Genomic DNA, 7,301 nt, shown 5'->3' on the forward strand with positions numbered 1-7,301 from the left:
AGGTGTTTGAATTCCAGATTCAAAAGAAGGTTTAAAAATAAGGACTTACCTCATTTACCTAAAGATTCTGGGTGGGAAATCCAATAGCTCTGGCTAATGGAGGGGAGGCAGCAGGCAGCGCGTACACCAGCTCCCACGGGGATAGGGAAGCAGGGGTGTTATCACGTCTGAGCCCTCATCAGAGTGAAGATAAATGCATATGACAATAATTTTAAATCATTTTGTAGGATGTTAAGCAATAAGCCACCAACCGGGAATTCCCTAAGTCACTTCCCCCTCTTCTGATTGGCTGCCGGGCTCTTTAAAAAAAATAAAATAAAGGATTACAAACATTGGCTCATTTGCATTTGGCCAACTCACACGTTAGTGTTCAAACAAAACAGGTCTAACCAGGTTATGCCTGTGTCTCAAGAACAGAGAGACGACCTGTTAATGGATGAGGAATTGATTTGGTGGTGACTGTTCTTTTCAGCTTAGAGGCTGTTTCAGGTGAAAAGCACCATGCCAGCTCCCCAAAGACACTATCTCCCCAAAGACACGTAAAAGCAAACTAAACGGAGGCTCGTATATGGAGGAAATGATGGTATCGGGGAGTGGGGAACCTCTTAAACACCTGTCTCGTGTACTAATCTGTAGTTAGTCGACTCTACTTTGGCATCAAGATCTGTGCCCTGGCCATGGTTCCAGGTACCAGGTTCTGAAGGGGCTCTCCCCAGGTGCCATGACTGCCTCTTTGACAGTGACCCTTGGCAATCTTAATGGATTTCAAAGAGCCAATCTGTCCCCCCAGATAAGAGCTTTGGGAAGTTTGAAGGGAGAGTCCTGAGGGGGAGGGTCCACTCAGTGTAGTTCAGGTGGAGCAGTCAACTCTCAACAATGCAAGGGCTGACTATCTGGTTGGTGGATTATCCAGGTTCTTTATTCCTTCTTGACACTTACATGGTCTTTTTTATGTCGACACTCCCTGTAGGAAGCAGCTAGAAAGAAAAAGACCAAGATGCTGAAACTGGAAATAAAACTACACGGCGTGGACAAGAACAAAGTAGAATCCCAGAGAGTATCTACGGATTTCAAGTGCTCTTGCAACCCCCAGCCCCCTTGGGCCAAGGGCCAGCTTTACTGGGTCACAAACACATCCCACCATGTGGGTGAGAGATGGCTCCTGGCAAGGAAAATACCATCCCCTAACCATTAACTTTCTTTCTCGGGTCTTCCTGGATACTGGCCTGGCATGAGCTAAGCATCCAAGCAGACTTCTTTAACTCATCAGAACTCCCCTCTGTGGGAAAGAAAAGGGAAATTGAGTTTTGGCAAAGAAACAAAGATTTTGTGATCAAAACCAAGAAGTTCCTTGTATAAAAGAGAAAGTGTGTGTGGGGGCAAAGACTCAATAGACTAAAAAGCAAGTGGTTGTTCCTACTCAGGTGGAATGGTGAGTGAGTGGTGGTAACATTCCTTTCTTGCCTGTGTTCCTAGTTTATGTAACATGAATGCAGAGGTTTTTGAATGTGTGGAAAAACTTGGTGGGAGAGCAGGGGTGCACTGGGGAGGGTCTTGGAACTCAGGCAGGTCTCTCGGAGGTTTGGAAGGTTTGAGGAGCGCAATTTAGGCAGCCCCAAAAAGCCCCTTTGCCTCTGAGCCTTCGCCAAACATTGCCACCCTCTCCTATTGTCAAGCTGTGTATTTCCCAAGGGCTCTGTTAAAATGCAAATGTCTGATAAAAACAGTAAATGTCATTATTACGCATTATCACATTAGCCCCAATTAGTCTATCGGCTCCAGATCTGAGAGCAGGGCCCTGAGGGAACAGACTGGCGACGTTTTTGCTTGAGAGATGAATCAAGAGCAATCTAAAGTAGCACCTCCACCCACTCCAGGGTATTTGTGCGTGCCCATGTGTACGTGTGCATGTGCGTGTGTGTGTGTGTGTGTGTGTGTGTGTGTGTGTGTTCTCCTGCATGTGTGTGTTGGGGGTGGGGTGGTGTGGGCTGTTATTAATGCCACTGTGACTCCCGGAAGTAAACTTGGGCTTCTTTGCAATTTTGCCTGAGATTGACCTGAGGCAGCAGCAAGGCAGGTGGCAGCTAGGGGTTGTGTGGTCAAGAGGTAGTACACTTCAAAGGCAACCCCAAAAGTGAGGAAGTTCATTGGTCCAGTCCCAACCATTTATAATTTATAGTACCTTTCATTTCTAGCTGAGTATCTCTGGTTATATCTCCATTCCTTCATCCTCTCTTCCCCTGCCTAATTTAGGCCAAAGGACAGCGCCATTAAGGCATTCCTAACACCAATCATTTGGGGATGGTGGTGGTGGAAGGGGATGGAAAGAGGTCACCGCACAATTATGAGCTACTTTATTTGTGGAGTCTTCATGCATATAAAGTACCTAACAGTGTGTCTGGCACTTAGTGGATTCTTGTTAAGCATTGGTTCTTTCCTTTACCTGGGTCTTTCTTGAACCTTCTAGAAGAAAAACAAAAGCAACACCTCCCCTCTCCAAAAAACCCCAAAAGACAAATACACAACTATATTTTTTAGCATGTTAAATCTGTAGAGAAATTCCTTCAGAGTATAAGGTCTTTCACCCTATGGTTAACTTCAACAAGGTAAGACTTACATCAAATTAGAATGATTGATAGATGATAGATAGAAAGGTAGATAGATGATAGATAGATGATGATGATGATGATAGTAGATAGATAGATAGATAGATAGATAGATAGATAGATAGATAGATATGGATGGAAGCCCTAATTTTTAAATGAGAACACTACAAGTTGGATTTATTTTATTTTATTTTTTTTACAAGTTGGATTTAGTGCTGAGATATTCTGTTGCAAAAGTCTCAAATACTTCAAGCATGTCTCTCATGGATGTGAAATTTAGAAATATAACCACAAAAACATCAAGTGCACCAGAACCTTTATATGGATACATCAGTTGTTTCCTAAAAGTCAACCTTCTTGAGGATGAATCAGGCAAGGGTCTCATTACCATGTCAGACCTCCAATCCTAGCAGATTCCTTCCATTCTGTATTCCTGGGCAATGCAGGTTGCCCTGAGGTCAAGATCAAGATAATACTGCAAAAAGAACCAGCTCTACAGACCCAATTATTCTTCTTGGTCTTCCCTGCAGGCCAAAGCCCTATCCCTGTCCCAGATCCACACAAAGACACTTGAATCAAGTCTTGATGCTCATTCTCACAGAGGAAAAGGAAGGCAGAGCAAATTAGACCACATGGTGTGCAATAGCCCGGGGACCCTGAGTTCAGTTGGGTTGTCTACTAGAAGACTCCACCTTTTCTAGTAGACATAGGAACCAAAGAACCCCAAGAGACCTTACTTCCTAAATCAAGGCCAAGACAAAGAATCTCTTTAAGCCAAGTATCAAGCCCTAAGGGGTCTGAGCCTTAATACCAACACAGGCTGTGGTTACAAGGTTAATGAGAGTTACGTGCTTGCTTTGCAAGAAAGAGGATGCTTGCTTACTTTACACAGTGCCTTTTAACTAGAGGCCCTATATTTATTTTTGAAAGCAAGTGTGTGTTTGTATATGTTTCTGTCTATCATCCCCTCTTCATTACATGGAGTTACCTTCAGGGCAGATTGACAACGATTTAGTGAGACCCACACAAGGCCTATTACAGTAGGCCTGACAGGAATGAGAACTGTCTGGTGGTGGAGGGGAGGTTATATAGCGCAGAACATTATCATCGATCACTGTGGCTTGGGTCAAATAAGGAACAAGGATTAATAAATATTATCTTGCCTCTTACCCTACCCCCCTCTAAAAGCCATGTTTCTAAAATCCTGAGGAGAAGCTGCATGGACTCTGAAGGTAGCTCCTGAGTTCTCTCTGGGAGGTCTGATGCTCGCAGCTATCCTAACAGATTTGCATGGCACTTCTGATCATGCCTTTTGCCATCATATCTGTGCCTACATGCTGAGCAAATCCTCCACCAATGGCACATACCATTGAACCACTCAGATGGGGGACAAGACAACCCCCATGTTGGAGTGGGAGAGGGTGGCTTACCATTTCTGGAAAAAAATGACCCATTTCATATATGCATGTATGTGTACACAGAAAGAGAAAGAGAGAAAGACATCTTCGGGCATCCAAATAAGTCACCAGTCTTAGCTATGCACGGACTATGAGTTTTCAGAACTCCTCCTTCATATTTAATTATTCTCAAGACTCTCATTCTTGCCTAACTTAAGTCACCCTGCTCTGTTCCTTCACCTATATGTTATCACGCTCTTTCTTACCTTATCTTTCCTCACAAACAGCTCTACACTCAGTGCCAACCTCATTGTTGAGATAAGCACTTTGGTTCTCCAACCAAACTGCTTTGAGTGTCGAAACAGTATTCTCATCAGGGTCTCCAAGAAGGCACATTTCTTAGTCTCAGGGGAGGAAGGAAGACCAGGTAGAAGTTGGCCACTTCCAGGTAATCTGTTTGCAGCCGGTATTTTCTTCTTTTTTGTCTTGGGAAGTTTCTTATAATTATAGCAGGTGTTTTTATGTATTGTTTTGGCATAAGAACTTGTTTCCCATGCTCCTGGAGCCCTCAGACAGAAAACAGAATGAATAGATGCTGTCGTGTATGGATTGGGGGTGACACAGCTGACGTCTCCCCAGTCCATTGCCCTTCCTGGCATCCACTGGCAGCACACAGCTTTCTCTGCTAGATCCTCCTTCTGACTCTGTTCCTCGCCCTAAACCAATGGAGCATCAGAACCACCTTCACAGCTCAGGAGTCTCTCCTCATGCCCACCAAAGTAACACCTGCAAGGGTGGGTGACAGCAGAGAAAATAATTTTTTGATCCTCATGTTCTCTTTATATTTTGTGGGCTCCCATATTATTGCACTAATGATAAGCCAGAAGAGTGGGTTCCTATCATCTAAAAGAACATTCTAATGGAGCTGACCTTGGGTGAAGACCTTGGCGCCTGGTCCCTTTCACCCAGGGACTACAAGAGACAGCAGACTCTTAGATCCAAGGAGAAAATGTGTAAAATAGCCATCTACATGCCTAAGTATTTAGGAGAACGTGTCATTTTGGAAGACTAGGGGTGCTCAGAACCTATTCTCTCACCCTAATAAAACAAGATGGCTCAGCTTTCTCAGGAGCAGCCTGGTATGATAGAGAGGACATGGATTTGGGAACCAGGACAACCTTGTCATATCTATGTCAACCTTAGATCTCAGCTTCCCCATCTGTCCTATGGGAATGTTGACTTCTCAGCGAGCTGTAGGGAGTTAAATGAGAAGTTGTACAAAGCATTAGCAGAGTGTCTGGCACTTAGTGGGCTCTCAGGAAATGTTTATTGTCTCCTCTAAGAATGAAACTTCAATCTTAAGTGATCCCTTTAGGGACACATGAGGTTGCATACAGTGGTCAGGACACTAACCCTCCATGTTTCAAAAGACAAAAGAGGAGAAGGGGGTGATATTGGAAACATCATAGGAAGAACAGAGAGTAATAATGACTACTCACATTTATGAAGCTTTAACCATGTCCTGGTCTCTAGACCAAGAATTTAATTTGCATCTGCTTATTTAATCCCCTCAAAATTCCATCAGAAAGGTGGTATTACTATTCTTACTTTAGAGATGAGGCAATTAAACCTCATAAGCCTCAGAAGTAATCTGACCAAGGTCACACAGTGAAGCCAAAGGCTGAAGCTCAGAACCAAAGTCCGCATCATTCCAAAAACGAGACCTCCTAACCACAAGCCTCTACCAAAAAAGAGAAGCTTAACAACTTGCTGAAATTTGGACTATAATACCTTATGTAGGCTTGGAAAACCAAGCTCCATTCTGAAAAGCAATTGGAAATGTGACTATTTCTTTTTTTTTTTTAAAGGTTTAACTTATTTATTCATGATAGACATAGAGAGAGAGAGAGAGAGAGAGAGAGAGAGAGAGAGAGGCAGGGACACAGGCAGAGGGAGAAGCAGGCTCCATGCCAGGAGCCTGATGCGGGACTTGATCCCGCGTCTCCAGGATCACGCCCTGGGCTGAAGGCGGCGCTAAACCGCTGAGCCACCCAGGGATCCCCAATGTGACTATTTCTTGGAAGGATGAGATAGTAACGTTGAGATGGGAGAAGCATGAAATTAGCAAACAGGTCTGGATCTTATTATGAAAGTCCTCAGCCCCTGCCCTTCGGTACCAAATACTTGAAAAGCTAAGCGCTCAGAGTAAGAGTTGAGGGGAAACCCATTGGAAAAGTTGTGATTTGGTCTCGCCTGGGAAATCATGAGAATCTTTTGACACAAAGGTCATCCTGCCACCCACCAGGCTTAATAGCACAGGGAAGGTTAAATACCACAGTGAGAAGCCCGTAGGCATCTAGATCCAGAAATGGCAGAGGCACAGATCAAAGAGTGATGATGACAGCATTAAGTATGAAAGTTGAGTGGAATCTAATTGAAGTTGCAAATTGCCATCAATTCCTAGTTTCTTCCATCCCTTTTTTTTCATAAGCAGTTGAGAGAGTCTCAAGGTAACATGAATGCTAATCAACTAGATTTTGCTCCTAAGTGCCTTCCGGATAGACATTAGGAATTCTGAGTCTGCTCATGCCTCTGGAAAGAACGCATCTAGAGACCTCCTGGAAATGATATCTGAGAGTTGACAAGCACATCCATTAGGACTGTGCAAAAAACCTCATTTGCATAAATACATTATCCATTCAGTCCATTCAAAATGTGCACCTGCACATTGGTGGAATGTCAAGAGAGAAGCCCTGAATAATTATTCAGAAATAATTCCATATTTGGGGAAAGTCCAGATGAAATTTTCCCTCATGTATCATGGCATATCTATGGTTTTTCTCCCCTATCTCTCCCCCACCCCCATTCTTAGCAACTACATGTGAGCTCAGGGCTTGAAATTAGTCAATCTGTCTTCCTGGACAAGGACAATATACCAAACAGTCATATTTTGACTAGTCCTAGTTTCTTTTATGACAGTGCCCCAGGAAAGTTTTATGAGAATACAGATTTAAGGTTTGAGGTTAATGGCTCTGAAATTCTGAGAACCAAAAATTATTCTGTAGGTGGGTGTACAGTAAAACTGAAATAAGGAACTCCTTCTCTGCAAACTTAACCCCAAAACTGCAATGTTGGCTCCTCTGAAAACTGCTCTGTCGGAGAGGACAGCCCTGCTTTGAGAAGAACCAGCCACGGTCTACACACTTCCTTACAGTGGAAAACATGGAAGCCGTTGGGTTCTATTATGGTAGAAAGAAGGGGATATGGAGGGTGAGGGGCGGGAGCCACCCCTGACAAG

At 43.8% G+C, this 7,301-nt stretch overlaps 1 protein-coding gene across 1 annotated transcript in view; it reads right to left on the reverse strand.

Annotated features, from left to right (window-relative positions):
* EHF (ETS homologous factor) overlaps positions 1-183 on the reverse strand; it is a 39,389-nt gene extending 39,206 nt beyond the window's left edge. The window contains exon 1 of the mRNA XM_041722716.1: positions 50-183. The gene's annotated coding sequence lies outside the window, so the exon portion shown is untranslated. The remainder of the gene's footprint in view (positions 1-49) is intronic.
* Between the last annotated feature and the right edge of the window lie 7,118 nt (positions 184-7,301).

Source organism: Vulpes lagopus, chromosome 11 (assembly GCF_018345385.1).
Source record: "Vulpes lagopus strain Blue_001 chromosome 11, ASM1834538v1, whole genome shotgun sequence".
Lineage (NCBI taxonomy): Eukaryota > Metazoa > Chordata > Mammalia > Carnivora > Canidae > Vulpes > Vulpes lagopus.